This window comes from Arvicanthis niloticus, chromosome 4 (assembly GCF_011762505.2).
Source record: "Arvicanthis niloticus isolate mArvNil1 chromosome 4, mArvNil1.pat.X, whole genome shotgun sequence".
Classification (NCBI taxonomy): Eukaryota; Metazoa; Chordata; class Mammalia; order Rodentia; family Muridae; genus Arvicanthis; species Arvicanthis niloticus.
In genome coordinates this window covers 40,822,731-40,843,920 of record NC_047661.1, presented here as the reverse complement: position 1 = coordinate 40,843,920, position 21,190 = coordinate 40,822,731, and the positions used below count along the sequence as shown (strand labels likewise).

Here is a 21,190-nt window from a genome sequence, read left to right as displayed (position 1 = left end):
ACACATGTCGGGCATAAACCACATGCATACATGTATCAAGTAAGGTTAAAAACAGAAAAAATGAACAAACGAGAAATATGAAATGCTACAAAAATGTGAAGAAATTAGCAACACACATTGCCAAAGTCAATATAAGAATGTTTTAGACAATATGAAAAACAGCAAAGTAAGTGCTCAAAAAACCTAGGGTTGCCGTAAGCAACTCACTCTTGGGAGATACCTAAAGAAATGAAAACTGGTACTCAAACAAATCCTCATTTAACAGAAACACTAAACACAGCAGGTGAAGAGTTGAAACAATCCAAATAGTCACCAATGACTAAATAAATTGGTTTTGTTTGTAAAGGAATATTATGCAGCAGTAAAAAGTTCTGGTATATGTTATTACAAAGTCACTAAGTAAAGGAAGACAGGCATAAACAATCATAAAACATTTGATTCCATATAAATTACCCAGAGTGAGTAAATACATAGAAAGAAAGTAATTAAGGATATTAGGAAATAAGGAGAAATAATGGTTTAGAATTTTATTTTGAACTGATAAAAATGTTTCAAAACTAAACAAAAGTGGTGATATGCAACATTGAAAATATAGAAAATGCCACTGAATTGCTATGTTTTAAATGTTAGATCTTTTTGGTATATGGGTGGTGTTGTACGTGTGTGGTACATGCATTTTAGTGTGCTGGTATGTAACATGAACATACATATGTGGAGGCCAGCAGAGGATATGGAATGTTTCTCTATCACCCTATGACTTACTAACTTGAGACAGGCTATCTCACTGAACTAATATTTAGCATTTCAACTAGAATGGCCAGCAAGCAAGCTCACAGACTCCACTTGGTATTCACAGCCTTGCTCAGCTTTTTACATGGATGCTACAAATTTGGATTCAAGTCCTCATGCTGCAGGGCAAGTGCTCTTACACACTAAACCACCTTCCCAATTCCTAAAAGGTTAATTTTGTTAGGTGAATATCAGTTTTTCAAAAAAAAAAATCAATTAGCATTTATAATTTGTAAGAATATAATGCTTTCTTTCTAAAGGTCAAAAATGGAAATTACAAGAACAGTAACCAGATAATCTTCAACATTAATGTTGAATTAGGTGTTTAATGTAAGAAAAGCTGAGGTTCAATGTCTGCTTTCTCTCAGTGCTTCATTCAGAAATATTCATCTCTCATTAGCTCAATAGAATTCCTTCCCAGTGAAATTAACTCCCTCTGCAAACCTTAAGTAGATATTTCAATTATTACACACTGAACTTAAACAACATTTAAGTAACAAAACATTAACACATTTCTAACTTCCTTAGAAATTTTTCTAGATCAAGTTCTTTTACACAGCCAGAAGTCCTCATATATCAGTGAACAAAATTATCCCAAAACTTGCTGGTTTTCTTTAATTATACAAATATGGCTATGTATATTTACATGTTTTAATATGTACATGTTTCATGATTATCAGCACCCTAAAAACTAAATAAATAAAATAAGCATGATATTAACAATGTTTCTTAGACTTTGCAGTTAAAAGACTGATTTCTTAAACGTCTATGATCATCACTGAAACAACATTAATGTCTTCTAGTCTCACCTTGTAAGAAGGCAAAAATTAGATATCAAACTATCTCAACAGGAGTGGGAAGGGAACAAGAGACTAATAGCAAATGAATATGATCAAAATGCTTAATAAACATGAATAAAATATCATAATGAAACTTACTATTATATATAATTAATATATCCTTGGAAAAAAAGCAAAGTGCCCTGACCATGTTACTTTCTGGGCAAAATTCCTTAGCAGATCACATGGATGTCAAAACACAGTTTGGAACTAGCTTGGGATTCAGCAGAGGAGCGCCATATCCACTTATCCTCCCTTATCTCGGTCCCTTGCTGTCCCCATGCTCTTCTCTTCTACCTCAACGGACTCTGTCTACCCAGCCTCTCATGCTGTCCTTTGTGTGTACTGCCACACGCTAACCAAACAAACCCCATCATGCTAGGGATCATTTATCTTTACACTTCTTCAAATTGAGGACTGACATGTTCTGAGTCTATATGTCTAGCATTTCATACGAGGAAACGATGCAAGTGACTATTGAATAAATGTAAAACATAAAAGGGTGAATAATTACTATGACCTAGTACTAAAGCTAAATAAAGTACTACCACTCATTTTCCTTTCTGTGGGAAAGAGCTGGCAATTATATAGTAACTACATTTTACTGTGTTTTTAAAAGGTACACAGAGGTTGTTTGTAAATACATGATAGTGATTTTGTAGAAATCTAGTCTTCAACCTATTTTGTTAACCAAAAGCAGTTATTTAGCTTGATTTGTATTCAGTGAACGTTTATAATCAGCTCTATATTATCTATGCTAGTAAAGCAAAATACTACTGCAACATTTCTGTAAGACATCTCAAAAGCTGACCTTTAAGGTGGAAAATTAGGGTTGCCAATGAGAAAATGAACTGAGAGGTAAGAAATTGTTATTGTTGGTGAATAAGACCCAAATTCCTTTAATGTTGATGCTTTTGTCTCCAGTAACCTTATTTCCACTGGTATCCTACATCAGCAAGAAACACTATTCACAGTCCCCCTCTCTTTGTTCATCTAGTGAATGCATGGTCCTTAATTCTCACTGTAGTACAAACTCCCTTCAAAACCTGGCCCCTGCTTTGGCACAACCTCCTCCTACCTCTTATAAGCATTTGATGCACACCTACATCTGCTGTACATGAAGAGCTTTCTGACTTCAAACGTTTGTCTAAGAGGAGATAACAAAAGTAAATTTGGAGACAGGACAATTTAACATTCAACATATGTATTACATTTGGCACTGTTCAAAGGGTAAGCCACTGTACAGGAAGGGAAGAGAAAAGACAAGCATAAGGAAGACAGGATCCCCTCCTTCAAAGCAGTCTACTCAACCAACTGGGGCCTGGCATTGTTATTCTTATCTATGCAGTATGATCTGAACATGCAGTACAAAAACATCTAATTACCATTATTAAAAAGGTACCCATTTCTCCCATAAAAAGACTAGCTTCAGAGGGACAAGGGTTTCTGTCCCTTCAGTTAAAGTGCCTAGAGCATTACACAACAAAGCAGGTACTGAGCAAATATTTGTTGAGTGAAAAATGCTGGGGGTGGGGGAAGAAGAAAAGAAATGCAAGCAGCTGAATTCAAGTAATGTTTTCTACTGAGATAACATACGCAAACCTTCTGCTCTTTCGCCATGCTCACCAACAAGCACATTATTGTTTGACTAGCTAGTTACTCGGGCCTAACAGGACAGCAGAAAACTAAATATAAGTCAGTGGCAAAGTTCACTGCACAACTGAAAATCAAGCAATTCCACATAAGCTCTAGAAAATCTGCTAAAGAAAGAAATCTATAGGCCCATCTATTACTTAGTCCTGAGACCTTTTTGATATTAAAGAGGGCTTTCAGACATTGTTCCTTCTGTCTTCCCATGAGTCCCATTAGCTAAGGTTATAATGATAACACAAACATCTCTATAACTGTCTACCAGTTCTCATACATTAATTTTCAAAACAACTCCAAATCAATACTGTTGCCATCATTTCACAGAATGGGAAAACTGCAGCCGGAGAATGGAAGGCAACAGGATTTCATCACACTCATTCTGCCCATTATCTCAGGTAGCCTTCTTATCCTTTGAAGTTCTTTCCATGCAGTCTTTCCAGCTGAGCACGCTCTTTGTCATCCCCAAAGTCTCATCCCATGTCTAAATAAAGGTTTTGCTATAATCAATTCAAGTTATCAAAGCTATAATAAGATTTTAAGGTTTAACATGGAAATGTTCATGAACATGTGTTTGTTTTTCTTTTATTGGATATTTTATTTACATTTCAAATGTTATCCCCTTCCCAGGTCTCGCTCTGTAAACCCCCTATCCTGTGTCCCTTTCCTCTGCCTCTATGAGGGTGTGCCCCTACCCACCCTCACACCCACTCCCACCTTCCCGCCCTGGCATTCCCTACACTGGGGCATCGAACCCCCACAGGACCAAGGGCTACTCCTCTCACTGGTGTCCAACAAGGCCATCCTCTGCCACATAGGCAGCCGGAGCCATGGGTTCCTCCATGTGTGCTCTTTGGTTGGTGATCCAGTCCCTGGGAGCTCCAGGGAGTCTGGCTGGAACACATGTTTAAATGCCTTTCAGAAAACAAAAGTCAAGACATCTTTCAACATTCTTGATGTGAGAACCTCTAGTCTCCAACTTACTGTTCTTAGGAAGTAGGAGGAGTCTTATATGTTTACACAAGTTTTCCTTCCCACTCCTTTCCCTTCTGTTGGCCCCAAACACTAGTACAATACGATGCAGGGAAAACAATCAGTCCATTCTTACTACGTGGGGAATGCTCAGTCCTGAGGAATTTCAGGAGTTGAGTCAGTGCAGTGACCCAAATGGGGATGGCAGTTTGGGCCATTTCCCCATGGTTTGAGCATTGTCACTCCACTGTTCATGGAAGGCAGAACTAACAGTATCCATTTTACCTTTACACATGCTGAACATCTTCTCAAGTTCCACCATTCAGTCTCTTCCTAAACACCAGTACACTACAATCTGTTCACAGTAATAGCCCTTATTTACATTAATAGCATCAATACCCCCTCACCAAAACTGACATGGCCTGGCCACGTGAATTACCAATGCTGTTTTAGCTATTTCAAGCCTATCCTTCATTACAATCTTCACATTTTGTTTCCACTCTATGGAATTCCCACCTCCAGGCTTCTACTTCTCCACTGGACCTCTGTTCCCTAAGTAATGTTCATAAAAGAGGGATTTGTCTCAACAACAACAACAACAAAAAAAATCACATGCAAAATTTTGAACATGGCATTGAAGAATCTCCACAATCAGTGCCATTTATCTTCATCAGCTGTTCCTTAAGTATACAACCTTGGCAAATGTTCTCTGACTTTCCTTCCTCTGTACTTTTGCCCTGAGCATGTTCTAGTAAGGACTGTTGTCTCCCAACCTCCTCCGCTTACCAACAGTCATGCAAATAGCCACATCCTCAACGTAAAGAGGTAAGCAAACTTCTCAGAGACAACAGCAGATAAAAACTGAGGATACCCAACAGTATTTTATGAAGGAGAGGGGTCTTATGATGTGTGTAATATATGCATGTATAAACATGTGCATATACTTGAAAAGGCCAGAAAGGGATACAGGATGTCCTTTATTAATAAACAAGTCGACACTTTATTTCCTTGAGACGGGGTCTCTTACTCCGGTTTGTTGCTAGTCTGATGGCCAGCCAAGCCTACATAGTGAGATTCCCCCACCAATAATAGCAATAATAATAATAATTTTTATTGTTAAAAATATATCTGGCCAGTAAGATGGCTTAGAGGGTAAAGACATTGCTGCCAAACATGAAGACTTTGAGTTTGATCCCTGGATCCCACATCATAGGAGAGAAGCAACTCCCACAAGTTGTCCTCAACACCCACATATGCACTGTGAGCATATGTGTGCACACGTACAAAAAAATAAATTTTAAGTCATAATTGTACAATTATCTACCATGCTAATGAATTTGAGAATTTTATGTGATAATACAAATTAGAAACCTATCTGACCCATAGCTAATAGGATTAGCTATTTTTTTCTGTTATTTATATACTATGACATACAAATTTTGACAATAGCAATCACATACTTTCATTCTTCTCAAATCAATTTTTGTGCAGTACAACATCTTCATTAAACCTTAATTCTATGTTTTATATGTTTCAATAATTATCTACAGAATATATGAATTTAGAACCATCATTCACCAACAAAGTTTATTAAAATGAGCTCACCTGTCTATTAGTCCTGTTTCTTCTGAGAAACATAACAGTGTTTCCTAACTGCCTTCCCCTTTTTATGTCACAGGAAACCACAGCATGTGGCATGATACAGTAATAACAAGACAAACAGTGGAAGTCACTACTTTGACTTACTCATTTTGCTTTCAGCTATACATTATTAATTCCTAATTTTAAAATGTCCAAAGTCATAAGTTTTATTTTTAAAGCCACCTATTTTTAGCTAATGCTAACATAAGTATATCATGCTATTCTATCAAGCCAGTTAATACATATTCTTAATAAAAACTACAAAACATAAAGTGTCTTGATCAACTCTATAAACCTACCCCAAGAGGCAAACACCCACTGTACTTTCACTTTGCTGAAATTAGTGCCCAAAAGCTGATATACACTCTGTTAGTCTCAGATGCAGAAACATCAAAGGAAGTACGTTGCATGCTAGCAACAAGCTGGGCTCCTCTAAAATCCTTACAGAAATACCAAGGATAAATGAGCAGTTAGCCCCAAACCCTCCCATATTCAATTTTGCTACCTATGGTTTTAACACACACTACTTAACACTGCACATCAAGACATGCTGACTTCAAGTAAGGCAGAGGAAAAGATACACATACTATTAAGAAATGACTAACATTCCATATATAGAGACTATAGTTCTATATAATCAATTCAAGAAGCTTAACTATAATACAGATACATTTTATTTCATTTAATCTCTACAATTTTATCTCTCTTTTCATTTTTTAAACTTTTTAACTTATTGTGTGTGTATGAGTTGGGAGGTAAAATTCATGTGGAGAGTAGAGGACAGTTTTATGGAGTCAGTTCTCCCACATCTACATGGGTTCTGGAAAATCTAATCCAGGTCACTAGGCTTGCACGGCAAGCTCTAGTACTCACCAAACCATCTCACTAGCGCTTTTCATATTTACTGATGGCACCCAACACTGGAGAGTTAAGTCTAGTCTGATTCCCAAATTTGAAACTCTTTAGAAACAGTTTTTTTTTTTCCCCTGGATCTACAATAATACACTTTACATCTTCCTCTTGATACACATTAAAAAACAAACAAGACTGTACCTGAAATTGACTCTCTCACCATAAATTACAGAAAGAAAAAGAATCTATTAATGACTCCCTGTGGTCCTCCACACTCAACTTCTATTTAACTACCATAGTCCTCTGAAATGGAGTTATCTTTTTGGCCCATTAAAACTATCTTTAAACAAAGCTTGGTGGCCTGTAATTCCAGTACTGGGTAAGCTGAGGCAAAAGAATGGACGTTTGAGGTCAATCTGGGCTACATGTAAGGACCATATCTCAAATAAATAAATAAATAAATAAATAATGACCCTGTGGCCAATTAAACTCTCAAAAGCTCTTCCCGCAATCTTTAAATTGTCTGTCTCTACTGGCTCTTGGGAGGCACGGCCACTTTACTGTACTGTATCAGAAAGTGCAGATGTCTTCTCAGCACTGCTGAAAGGAACATAGTTTCCACTGGAAGTGCTGCATCACTGGCAGCAAGCAGTATCACCCAGGCAGGTGTGGGGCCGACAGCAGCCCATAGCAGCTGCCCACGGTGCTGAAACTGAGGATAAAACTGGAGTAATGGAAATTAACTACTGCCAAATTAGAAGAAAATAGGGCAATTGACCATAAGCAAACAGAAAACATGCAGCACAGGCTACCAAAGTTGTTTCCCTCTTAGGGACAGATCAATTCAATCAGCGTCCTTGCAAAAGTTCGGACTTCCAAAATTGGGTGGAGAGAAAAAAAAAAAAAGAAGAAGGCAGTGTGTGGCCCTAGCAAGGTCACGTCCAAGCCTGAAAGCTGAGCTTTTACGGAAGGAAAGGAGAGTGGGTGAGAAAGGAAGGAAGCGAGCGACGAGATTTGTTTTTCTTTTCTTTCTTTTTTTTTTTTTTAAAAGACAAAACAGTTCCGAGCGCATTTTCGCCGTGGACTTAGAGGCAAGTCCTGGACCAAGAGAAGTCTTCCAAGTATCTTTCCAGGCCACAGGCACATCTGGAAGGGACCGTGAGAAGCAAAATCCATAGCCCGACAACTTCAGACCTACGAGCCCGCAGGATGGGGTGCTAAGGACTGGTCTCCCGCACGGGCCTATACTGTCACAGCGCAGAGCCGAGAAGCCCTAAGATCCCCATCGCCGGCCACCGCACCCAGGCCAGAGTGGGTGTGTTCTCCTGGCCAGGCCCGACAACCCCCGCCTACCTCTGCGGAGCTACACTGGTTCTTACCTGAAGTCCGGCCTCGGAACCTAGGCTCACGGCCACCCAAGACAAGTCGCTACCCGGACTTCATGACTGAGTATCCGCACTGAGCCCCTACCCAAGCGAGTCGGAGAAGGGACCACAACAGCGGGCGAGCGGAAGTCCCGCCTCCCACGCCTCATTGGCCCACATTCGGAGGTAAAGAGACACTATTGGGATGTGACGTTGCCTGTCACGGCCCCGCCCCTCTCGCGGAGTCGCGCAGCCTGCCTCTGCTAGGTTGGGAGAACTGCCCAATTTTTGAGTGTCGTTCTGAACCGCGTGATCCATCATCCTTATTAGGAACGGGAAGATGAGGGAGGGAAGGCTTTTGGAAGCCCTGGGTGCGGTAAAGAAGCCACCCTGGACTGCTCCAACCTGGTCGGCAGACGATTGGCTTGCAGAAAGAGGCCCTAGCGTGGGGCTGTGTGTCTGAGTAGCCCGCACTGATGCGATGATGAAGAGCCGCAAAAGTGTCTTGCACCCCTCTGGCGAGCCGGCCTATGAGGGCGGGGAACGCCCGGCGACGCCTTGCGTTGGAATCCGGGTCAGATTAGAGCCAGCCGCCCGAGGTCTAGGCACGAACCACGAGGCCTGGCAGGGAGCCTGGCTGATCAGCTCACTGCTTGACTAGCCAAAGTCCAACCACGCGATTCAGTCCTCAAAGCAGCCTTTCAAAAACCTTATCACCTTTTGAGGAACGAAAATGTCATCCCTTGGGTTCTCCTCATACTTTTTCTCCCCCTAGTCTGAAAGACAAGAGTTCTTGGATTTAAATGACTTATCGGGCCGTCGACCTTAACAGCTCCTAAACTACTGCTGTTTGTTTTTAATGCGGTTTGATGCAAAGATTCTGACATGCCCTACTGGTCCTACTGTAACTTGAAATAAGAAGGCATCTTTGTGGCTCATACTGGCATCAAATATTTATTTAACATGTTTGGGTTTAGTTTGGAGGGTTCGTTGGGGGGGGGGGGGATTAATAACAGGGATGTGAGTAGTTTATAGCTGCATTTGCTTCAGGAGCCCTAAGTAGGTGGGGAACAGGAATAGAGACATTTCCTGTTCTTTTTCCTTGTTTCCTTTCAACTAGAACCCACTCTAAATACCACACAGTCAATTTTAAAGAGTAAATGTAAAGGATTGAAGATTGAGTTCACAGGCAGAGCACTTTGCCTAGCAAGCGTGAGACTCTGGGTTACGAAAAGGGTGGGGACAACAAAAAAAAGGAATCAAATTTGAAAAATAAAGACCAACAAAAACATTTTCAGGTGTGTAGCCCACAATTGTATAGTTAATGTTTTTTTTTTTTTTTTATTAGAAAGAAGACTTCACAACTACATAGTTCTGCTTTGATGAAAGTCATAAAGGTCAAGACTGGGAATATTGTTGAGGGTTATAGTAATTACTCTACGAAGACTTGCTATACCTTTTGATGCATTTTTAATTAAACTCTCTCAAAATGTTTTTTAATTAAATCAGATGTCTTCCATGATATTAAAATGTTTTTTTAAAAAGAACCAAAAAAAAAGTTGTTAATTTCTTAAATAAAAACTCTTAAGAAGAGAACATTTTGCTTCTGTATTCAGTCTGCTCTGTAGACCATGGTAAATATATATATAGTTCTATCAGAAATAAGCAAGGTAATAAATATATTTGTGTTGCACTTAGGCAGACTGCTTCTAGCAGAAGGTGTGGCCCGGGTAAGAGGAGGGTCTTCCTACCTCAAAATAGCTGGAATAGAGATGCATCTTCCCAAATAAAAGATCTTGATTAAAGGCTTGTCTTCCTACTTCAAAGTTCTGGACTAGAAGTGGATCTTCATACTTCAAATTAAGCAAAAGTTCTTCACAAATGGAGTCATTTTAGAGTTTTAGTTAACTTCATATGTGGTCAAATTGAGAACCAAGAATAGCCATCAAATAACCCTTTTATTTTCATTTCATGTTTATATTTAATTTTACTTTGAGACATTGTCTCTGTGTGGTTTGGATAGAACAGCACACACACACACAGAGAGAGAGAAAGAGAGAGACAGAGAGAGAGGCGCCAAGGACCAACCTTGGCATAAAGAGGGGTTCTGAAAGAAGGAGTGTGTGTGTGTGTGTGTGTGTGTGTGTGTGTGTGTGTGTGTGTGCTCTGCTCTCCTTTAGACGGCTTTTTCTTGCTAGTCTAAAAACTCTCTGGTTGAGACAGCTCTCTCTGCAGGTAAAATGCTCTCTGGATAGCTCATGGGTTTTCTGACCAAATTCAGAAAAGCTGGTATATAAATTATTGGATCTTCAGACAAAGTCAGAAATCCTGTTAAGAGAAATTCCTGAAGAGCTGTGCTGCTCTCCAGAGACCTCCAGACAACTCAGCTCTCCATAGAGAAAAATTCTAAAGAACTGCTATGCTTTTTGCTAGTTTATCTCATGCAGACTAAAAGCTCAGTTTTTTTTATTTACATTCATTTATTTATTTATTTAAATTTATTTATTTAATTCAGTTATTTATTCCAGGTTTCCTTTTGATTATCTTATTAATCAGCATCTTGTGACCCCAGCCTTTTGATTTGATTCTTTTCAGCAAGCATACATTTTTTTCCTTAACATTGCAAAAGAACTCAGAGATATGTCTACCTTTGTTAAACACTTAATGATAAACTAGTTTGATGAAACCTTGGCCTGAAATCACCATTTCTACCACACCTGGGCCTAACCTCTCTCTATCCTAGGCTGAACCTTGAACTCAGGAATCTGCCTGCCTTTGTATCTTTCTGACAAGCTGGCTCATACTGTTCCTTTGTTCTTTTAGATTCATGAAGCCCCTCATAATCATATTATGAATTATATTAATATTTTGCATTGAGAAATTATATATTTTGAACTCAATCTAGATCTCTTTTCCACAGCCTTAAGGGCTGACCGGTGTTCCAGTGTTTACTGTTTTGCTGAGACATTAGCCACACCTTCGACTCCTGGATTCTTGCTGTTAGATTATCACAGAGTTGTTAATGTTAACAGTGAGGACATTTCTTGGAAGAATGTGAAATATGTACATTATTACACAAACGAGCCTTTGAGCCACAGTTGTGGAGGCTCACACGGGGCCCTGTTCCAGGGCAGGAACCATGTCACCCTGTCCCTGTCAGGGTTCGGCATCTCCCCCTTTGTGTTCTAATTCAAAGGTGCAAATGTTGATGGTGAGTGCAGTTACTGAGTGCTTGACTTGCTTGATGCAGACTGGAAGGAGAAACAAAACTAGGCAGAATAAACCTACTGCAATTCCTCAATTTATCAGTGAAGTCCTCCAGGAAGACGAAGAAGTGAACTCATGCAGGCTGCAAATACTCCCTCAATAGAAGTGGATCCCACTCTAGAAGTAGTAATATCTATGATCTTATAATGTAGGGAATCCATATCCAAGGCCAAATTAGAATTGTTCTAAAGCCCCTTTAAACGAGACTAAACTTTCGACCAGCCATGTTGAGAGGTATTACACTCCAAGGGGCTTACACAAACCCAACAGAACAATGAATGGTAGTGCACTGAGAGCCTAGTCTTAATATTTTGAATTTGATTTCCCATAAATAGAACTACTTCCTCTAAAGCATTAAGCCTATCCTAAAGTCCCCCGTGAATATTTTCCTGGATCATGAATGCTATTGATACATTTTTTGATAACTGGTCTACATGGAGTACTGTATGGATTTCTTTAACTAAGGATGTAGTAGATGCAGCAAAACTAGAGATCACGCCTACTAAGGTTGTGATCCCCAATATCAAGGCTACAACAAATCTTTTAGCCAAAGTAGCCCTATGTGAAGCCTCTATAAACTAATCTGGCTGAGAAGGTCCATCTCCCCCAAGAAAATGCGGCTGCATCATAGGTTAGAACTCAGCCCAGAGAATACCAGGCTCTGGTTATCTCTTTAGATACTACAAGCAGAGTGGGTCTCTCCTGGTCAACCAGCTCCAAATGATTGAGTGCTTCTAGGACCTTCTCTGCATCATCTGAAGAGTTAAGGATCTTCATCCCCATCGCCTTGGTAACAGACCCCGACTTCCTTTTCTCATAGCAACAGAGCTGGGGAATAGTCACTACAATGGAGAAAGGAGACGGGGCAATGCACATGTTAACAGTTTGACCATGTCAGTGGTCCATCATAGGCCTAGAAAAGAGGCAAGGATGTTAAGTGAATCTTCATCCTGGAAGGAATTCTTTAAGTGGAAAGTCACTGCTGCATTAAGAAATGCGGAGGGAAAAGTTGGGGAAAATTCATTTCACCTGCTGAAGGGAGCTGAACTAGCTGAGGAAAAGACACCATGTTAATTATGTATCTGGGATAGGCAGTGACAGCTTGTCTGTAAAAAGAAACTGGCTTAAGTAGTTAGCATTATTTTATTAATTAAGGATTAAATAATGTTTATTAATGTAGCCGGTTTGACCTGTGGGAGGTAGATTTGAGTGGATTTCTTGACGCTTATACGAATCTTTTTAAGTTTAAAAAGGGATAAATCACCCTCTAAGTTTCTATCACCCTCTAAGTTTCTTTTTCACATCCTCTCTCCTCCGTAGCTTGCATTACTAGCCTCACTCTATCACTTTCTTTGACCTTCACACACTTTCTCAGACCCTCAAACACTTTCTCCCAATATGGTTTCTCTGCATGCAGCTTAAAAGAATATTTAAACAAACTGCAAAACTTTTAAACAACTTTGGGTTAAAAGGCACTAACATCGTTTCATATGTTCTTATTATGAGCGAAGAACAAGCATTTAAACAAATTTTAGAAAAAGAAGCATAAAATTTAAGTTTCTGTTGAGCTGTGTTATTCCAAGCTGTGAGCAGCAAGATTCCACCCATCATTTTCTGCTCCTCAGGTCCTTGCTGTATGGATGTCAGCATGTCTTGCATAGAAAAGGAGAAAGAACCCACTCTCCCCTACAGCCTGCTCAGTCACTTGCTTCAGCTCCTTGTGTATCTGTCCTAAGCAGGTCAGGCAGGCCTCTCCTTCCTGAATGTGTGTTCCCTTTGCTGTGTGTCACCACAGCTTGGCAGGTGGCAGGTTGCGCCCACCTCTGAAAATCCAGGAAAGTAGAACTAGAAGAAAAAAAGACAGATGTGCCTGGTGGGATTCCACCGACAGGGCCATAGGTAGGCATAAGCATAACCTGTCAGCAGACAGAAAGAGAAAGAGGAAGAGAAAGAGAAAGAGGAAGAGGAAGAGGAAGAGGAAGAGGAAGAGGAAGAGAGAGCTTCATTCCATAAGCTATGACTCTAGAGAACCCTGACTGATACAGCATATAAAAGTGACGAATGCTAGTAATTTCACCAAGTAGCAGCTCTAAGCAAATTGAGTATGACCTGCTCCATGTGGTGAGATTCTACCTCAACAAAATTAAAAACAAAAATAAAAGGAAGTGGGATTTTCAAGCTTAGTGTCTGTCAGTTCTTGTTCTTTCTAAAAAGCACAGATAGCATGAAAACACAATCTTTGTAGACTCTCCTACTTCCAAAAGCAGGCACAGCATGATCAGATACCAAAGGATTTGTATAAGACAGGATGGAAGTAATCCTCACTCAACACTCAAAAGAATACAAGCAATTTCTTTTCCCACTGAGATAGTTAAAAACATAAATGATGAAACAAATTACTCATAAGGAAACCATGTATGTTTGGAGAAAAACAACTTGAAAAGAACCAACAGAAGTTATTTTCTGTACTGCTACCTGAAGATGTGTTGTTGTAAGTGGGCTGTGCTGCCACACAGGGCCATGTTAGTGTTGACATCTGTAATCTATTTGCAGTCTGTGTTCTGGCCCAAAGCCATGTTGATATCCATGGGCCAGGCTGCCACCAGGGTCCACATTGGTTTCCATGGCCTCTTCTGCCACCAAGGGTTACAATGGCATGCTTCAAGGAGGACCTGTGCCTCAGCAGAGGTCCCTGTTGATATCCTGAGTCTGAGCTTCCATAGGAGGCCAGGTGGAGGTCCTTGGCTCAGGCTGATGCTAGAAACCATGTGAATGTTCAGGGTCTGTGCTATTGCCAGAAATCATGTAGAGGCCCAGGATCAGTGCTCCCTCTGACTGTGAAGGGCATGGAAGCTACTTTTGCAGTGCTGTCAATGACTACAGAAGTACAGTAAAGAAGGAGAAACATTTGTTGCCTTTAGTGACAACATCCCACCCCAACCCCATCCCCTAAAAGTAACCGCCTAAAAAAGGAAGTCATCAAAAAGAACTCTTTTTTAAAAGTGTGATAATGATGCTAAAGTGTAGGTCTCCACAACTGATGACTTCTGGCAAGGTTGTGGGTGGGGAAGGACTGTTTCCTTTAGGCAGCTGCCCCCCAGGAGTCTGGTCATGCTCCAATGAGCATATGGACAGACACTTCTTCTTCTTCTTTCCTTCTCCTCTTTCTCCTTCTCCTTCTCCTTCTCCTTCTCCTTCTCCTTCTCCTTCTCCTTCTCCTTCTCCTTCTCCTTCTCCTTCTCCTTCTCCTTCTCCTTCTCCTTCTTCTCCTTCTCCTCTTCTTCTTCCTCCTCCTCTTCTTCCTCCTCCTCCTCCTTCTTCTCCTCCTCCTTCTCTTCCTTCTGCTTCTCCTTCTTCTCTTCCTTCTGCTTCTCCTTCTTCTTCTCTTCCTCCTCCTCTTCTTCCTCCTCTTTCTCCTCTTTCTCTTTTTTTCCTCCTCCCCCTCCTCTTCTTTTTTCATGGGGTAAGTCCTAAGAGTAGGGGGCAGACATGAGAGGAGTGGGAAGTGAGTGTGATTGGGGTGCCTGATGTAAAATTTCCAATAAATAAAAATATTATGTTGAAAATAATCTTTTTTAAAAAATAAGGAGAAAACAAATGAGAAGCCATGAGGAACAATCCAGAACTCAACACTCCTCTATCACTTCCACACCAGTTTCTGCCTTAGGGTTTCTGCCTTGAATTACTCTTCTTCCTTCTATAATGGAGCTATGATGTGGAAATGTAAGCAAAATCAAACCTTTCTTTCTTCCCTACATTACTTTTGGTATGGTGTTTTATCAAAACAATAGAAACCCTAACTAAGACACTTCTCAAATACAAATTAATAATGTAGCAATTTTTTAAAAAGATACAAGACAGAAATTATTTAATACAAAGAAAAGGATATAGTACTTGTAAAGAAATGACAGTTTGTTTCTCAATAACAACAAAAGAAATCTGAGTTCAATGAAGCATCTCCTAATACTAGCATGTAATTGCACGCCAAGTTAACCATTTAAAGGCAGTGGTAAAATAGACTTTTGGGGTGTGGGGAGAAGGGAACAGCATTTATCACTCACTGACGTCTGCTAAAAAGAACTTTCAAGGATTTGTTCAGAAGGATGAAAATCTCAGGGGTACAGAAAAAGAGAGTGTGTGTTTCAGTGGTGGCAGTGGTGACATGCAACAGTGACATGAACTAATGCATAAAAATTATTATGCATAGCTTCATGCCAAGAAACATAAAAATGGAATAGAGAAGTTAGGCACAGCGGCACATACCTACAATACTAACATTGAGGAGAATGAGGCAGGAGCATTGCCAGAATGGGAGGACAGCCTAGCCTGTGTAACCTGTCTCAAAAACGCCACAAAAAGGAAAGAAATTTTAAAAAACTAAAAAAAAGAAAGAAAGAAAGAAAGAAAGAAAGAAAGAAACCCTACCAGAAAGCAAGGAAAGACTGATGCAAAAGAAGCAAATAAAATGTACTACAAATAGAGAATCCAAAATTAGCAGGGCATCATCATTAAAATGGCTGAATGAAATTGTGGTGGTTGGAATGAGGATGGTCTCCATGCAAATTCGTATATTTGAATTCTCGGTCCCCAGTGCAATGGACTGTTTGGGAAAGCTTAGAAAGTGGCCTTGTAGGAGGAGGTATGTGACTAGAAGTTTGCTTTGAGTAGGAAAGCCTATGCTATGCCCCGTGTCTCCCTCTCTCTGCCTGCCTGCCTGTTGATCAGGATCTAAAGCCCTCAGCTACTGCTCAGTGCCATGCTCCTGCCACGATTCCCTCCACAATGACAATGCACTCTCCCTCTGAAACTGTAAGCATTGCCTCTAATTAAATGTTTTCTTTATAAGAGTTGCCTCGGTCATGGAGTCCCTTCACAACAATACAACAGTAAGACAGAGATGTTCCTACTGTCATCCCCCTGCATTGTTAAAAGCCCAAGGACAACACATTGCAAGAGAGTAGGAACAGTTTCCCCATATAAGACATAGCTCCATTTGGATACTCCTTGGGTCTGTGACTTTTTCCCATGGAAAAGAGCAAGAACAAAATGTGCATGGGAGTTACTCTCCAAGAACCCCATAGGGCAGAAAACAACAATAGAAAACATCTGTCACTAACTACCTTGAATGGAATTGACTCCGTTCTCCAGTCAACAGAGATAGGAGAGATGGCTCAGCAGTTAAAAGTGATGCTGTTCTAACAAACAATGCCAGTTGGGTTCCCAGCAACTATGCTGGGCAGCTCACACCTGCCTATAACTCCAGCTCAAGGAAGAGCCTACATATCTGGCCACCTACGGCATCTATGCTAATGTGCACATATTGACACACACACACACACACACACACACACAACTTAAAAACAAAAATAAGTTCTTTTAAAAGAAAGATAGAAAGTATTGGAAAGATAAAAGAGCCAGCTAACAGTGCCTACAAGAGAACTAGTCAGCCTTCAGAACACACCATGAAGACACTACATGCAAGTAAAAACAGAAGAAAGCACAATAGACATGTCATTTAAAAGGGAAAATGTTAATTAACATGAAATAACAATTAAAATTTATGCACCCATTAGAACAGCAACATGTCAAAGAAATAATTAATTAATCTGCAAGTAGGAAAATAGTGATACAATGGTAGACTTCAAATGGTAATTTTCAACAATGGATTGGTCAGACAGAAAATCAGTGAGAAGAGAGCAAATTTGAACCTCACTTTCTTTCATGGGTGTCTAGCATTTTGACACTTTGACACATATTGTCTTCTAAAGCTTGTGGTTCACACTTGAGAACCACACAATAAAATCATAAAAAAAGCAAAGAAATAGGTTTTAGCATGGAGGCTACCCCAGCAACCTGGACCCCAGGTAAGATCCTGCTCTCTGCCCTATGCATTCCAACTCCCCTTAAAGTGTACTCAATAGCTGTAAACTGCACTCCAGCACCTTGGCTCCATTTCTTGCCCACAACTCCAATTTCTTTCCCAGAGGCCAAACTGGCACCAGAAACCCCAGGTAAGAGCCCTCTCTACGCCCTATGCCTGCTGACTCCCATTAAAGCACTCTCAACACCTATAAACAGCACCCTATCACCTGGGTTCCATATTCCGGTCCACAATCTTTTGCTTTCCTGGAGGCTATGCCAGTTCTAGGGACCCAAGAGGCAACATTGGCACCACAAACCCCAGAGGTCACTCAGGCTACAAAATCCCCAGTAGAGACATCATTCTGGACATGAAGACTCACTAGTCACCAGGCCAAAAGATCAGAGAGGAAACAAAAACCACAGGAAGCTGGGGAGACATCTAAAAAACACCCATCTACCAATGATAAACTCAGAAATCAGCACTTAAATCTGTAAAACCCACAACACCCAGATGGCTAGAAGCTAGCATAAGAACCAAATCAACAATAGCCAGGGCAATATGGCACCACCAGAGCCTGGCTATCCTACTACAGCAAGCCCTAGATATTCCAACACAGCTGAGGCACAAGAAAATGACCTTAAATCCAATCTTATGAACATAATAGAGTCCTTTAAAAAGAAATTTAATAAATTCTATAAAGAAATACACAAAAATACAATCAAACAGGTAAAGAAAATGAATAAAACTGTTCAAGACCTGAAAATGCAAATAGAAGCATTAAAGAAAACAAAAACTGAGGAAATCCTGGAAATGAAAAACCTAGGTGGGTGAACAGAAACTACAAATGCAAGCATTACCAGAAAATACAAGAAATAGAAGAGAGTATCTTAGGTGTAGAAGATGTAAGAAAATTGATACATTGTTCAAAGAAAATGTTAAATCTAAATGGTTCCTGATACAAAACATCCAGAAAACATGACACATTATGAAAAGACCAAACCTAACAATAATATGAATAGAAGAAAAAAAAAAGATTCCCACCTCAACGGCCCAGAAAATATTTTTGACAAAATCATAGAAGAAAATGTCCCTAGCCTAAAGAAGGAGATTAAAATAAAAATGTACAAGAAGCTTGGAGAACATCAAATAGATTGGACCAGAAAAAAAATCCCATCCCCCACTATACAATAATTAAAACACTAAATGTACAAAAGAAAGAATAATAAAAGATTAAAGGGGAAAAGACTGAGAGATATATAAAGGCAGACTTATTAAAATTACAACTAACTTCTCAACAGAGACTCTAAAAGCCATAAGGGACTAGGGAGATGTCTTATAGACTTTAAGAGAACACAGATGCCAGCCCAGACTACTATACCCAGCAAAACTTTCAATCACTATAGACAGAGAAAACAAGATATTTCACAACAAAACCAAATTTTAACAACATTTATCCTCAAATTCAGCCCTAACCAAAATAGTAGAAGAAAAAACTCCAACCCAAGGAGGTTAACTCCACCTAAAAAACACAAAAAACAAATAATTTCACACCAGCAAAAATGAAAGAAGGAACACACACACACAAACACATTGCCACCACCATCATCAAAATAACAGGAATTAAGAATCATTGTTTATTAATATCTCTCAATATCAATGGATTCAATGCCCCAATAAAAAGACACAGGCTAAGAGAATGGATGTGAAAACAGGACCCATCCTGCTGCATAAAGAAACACACCTCAGCATCAAAGATAGACATTATCTCAGAGTAAAGTGCTGGAAAAAGATTTTCCAAGCAAGTGGGTCCAAAAAGCAACCTGATATAGCCATTCTAATATCTAACAAAATAGAGTCTCTACCAAAATTAATCAAAAAAGGTGGAGAAAGACACTTCATACTCACTGAAGGAAAAATCCACCAACATTTAATTTTTTTGTTTGTTTGTTTTTTGTTTTTTTGAGACATGGTTTCTCTGTATAGCCTTGGCTGTCCTGAAACTCACTCGGTAGACCAGGCTGGCCTCGAACTCAGAAATCCGGCTGCCTCTGCCTCCCAAGTGCTGGGATTAAAGGCATGCGCCACCACTGCCTGGCCCAACATTTAATTCTTAATATCTAAGCCTCACATTTAAGGACACCCACATTTGTAAAATAATAGTAGAGTTTAAATCACACATCAAACCCCACACATTAATAGTGGGAAACTTCAACACCACACTCTCACCAATGGATAGATCATCCAGACAGAAACTAATCAGAGAAATAATGAAGCTAACAGATATTATGACTCAAATGAACCTAACAGGTATCTACAGAACATTTCATTCAGGCAAAAAAAAAAAAAAAAAAAAATACCTTCTTCTCAGCACCACACAAAACAGTCTCAAAATTTGACCATAAACTCAGTCACAAAGCAAGTCTCAACAGATATAAGGAAATTTAAATAACCCCCTGTATCTTATTAAGCCACCATGGATTAAAGCTGGGCTTCAACAACAACAGAAAAAACAGAAAGCCTACAAACTCATGGAAAGTGAACAATTCTCTACTGAATGACCACTGGGTCAAGGAAGAAATAAAGAAAGAAATTAAAGCTTTCCTAAAATTCAATGAAAATGAATGCACATTCCCAAACTTATGAGACAATGAAAGCAACGTTAGAATAAAGTTCATAGAACTAGGTGCCCTCATAAACACATTAACGAGATCTCTTACTAGTGATTTAGCAGCATACATAAATACTCTAGAACAAAAAGAAGCAAACACACCCAACATGATTAGTCATCAGGAAGTAATCAAACTCGGGTCTGAAATCAAGTAAATAGAAACAAAGAGAAAAATAAAAAAAAAAGAATCAACTAAACAAAGAGTTGTTTTTTGTTTTTGTTTTTGGGTTTTTTTTTTTTTTTTGAGAAAATAATATAGACAAACCTTTGGCCAAACTAAAAATACTTGAAGTATCTCTTTTGAATATAAGTAAAATTTCACCCAAATGGCAGCATATTACATCATAAAGCAAACATGATGAAGTATCTGAGAATTGGCAGCTTTAATCCACATGCTACACTGACAGGTCTTAGGAGGAAAATACAATTTTATATCAAAACTTTAACATCCTATTAAGAAAAGTTAAAGACTAACCTCATTTTGAATGAACACACACACACACCAAGTAAAGACTGAAAAAGAAAAAAGAATAAAATCAAACACCAAAACTTTAAAAGAAAAAGTGATTCAGGTTATTCCAGCATTATAAGATAACAATATAAAAGGTATTAAGTTAGAATGCTGCAAAATTGTCACAATGGATGAAGAAAAGCATTTGATTTTTAGGGATGAGCCCAGTGATATACAAGACCATCATAGAAACCCCTGTGACAACTGACAGAAGTCAAGTTTGAGAAATGGAGTTTTGGAGGTTTTTTGCTTTGTTTTGTTTTGGTTTTGTTTGTTTTGGATTTTTGTTTGTTCGTTTGGTTTGGTTTGGTTTGGTTTGGTTTGGTTTGGTTTGGTTTGGTTTGGTTTGGTTTGGTTTAGGTTGCCAGCCATAGAAGCCAATGCCAATAAATTTCAGCATAGCAAGGAAATCTCTTGGAAGGATATAGACTACTCGGGGTTAAAAGAACGCTGGGGCTAGTAAGATGGCTCGGCAGTTAAGAGAACTTGTTGCTCCTGCAGAGGACCTGGGATTGATTTCCAGAACCCATGTAGTGGCTCAACACTTTCCTGACTACACAGGATCAGAACTCTCTTCTGAGTTCCTCAGCATCACCTCATGGTGCACATTCGTTCATGCATGCAGGCAGAAACATTCATATACATAAAATAAAACTTAAACAATTTTAAAGTGCTTGAAATCCAGTCCCCTAAGGATTCAGAGCTCCAATTGCTGTACCTAATCAATGTTTTTACCTGGCAGTACCATCCAGGCTTTTTCCTCAGTCTGCTTCTGGT

The 21,190-nt window shown here is 39.4% G+C and overlaps 1 protein-coding gene across 2 annotated transcripts in view; it reads right to left on the bottom strand.

The window, feature by feature from the left end:
- The window catches only part of Rnf13 (ring finger protein 13), an 85,803-nt gene extending 77,528 nt beyond the window's left edge, over positions 1-8,275 (bottom strand). The window contains exon 1 of one of the 2 annotated variants that reach the window (XM_034500440.2): positions 8,120-8,275. The gene's annotated coding sequence lies outside the window, so the exon portion shown is untranslated. The remainder of the gene's footprint in view (positions 1-8,119) is intronic. The other variant, XM_076932413.1, reaches the window with a different exon arrangement.
- Between the last annotated feature and the right edge of the window lie 12,915 nt (positions 8,276-21,190).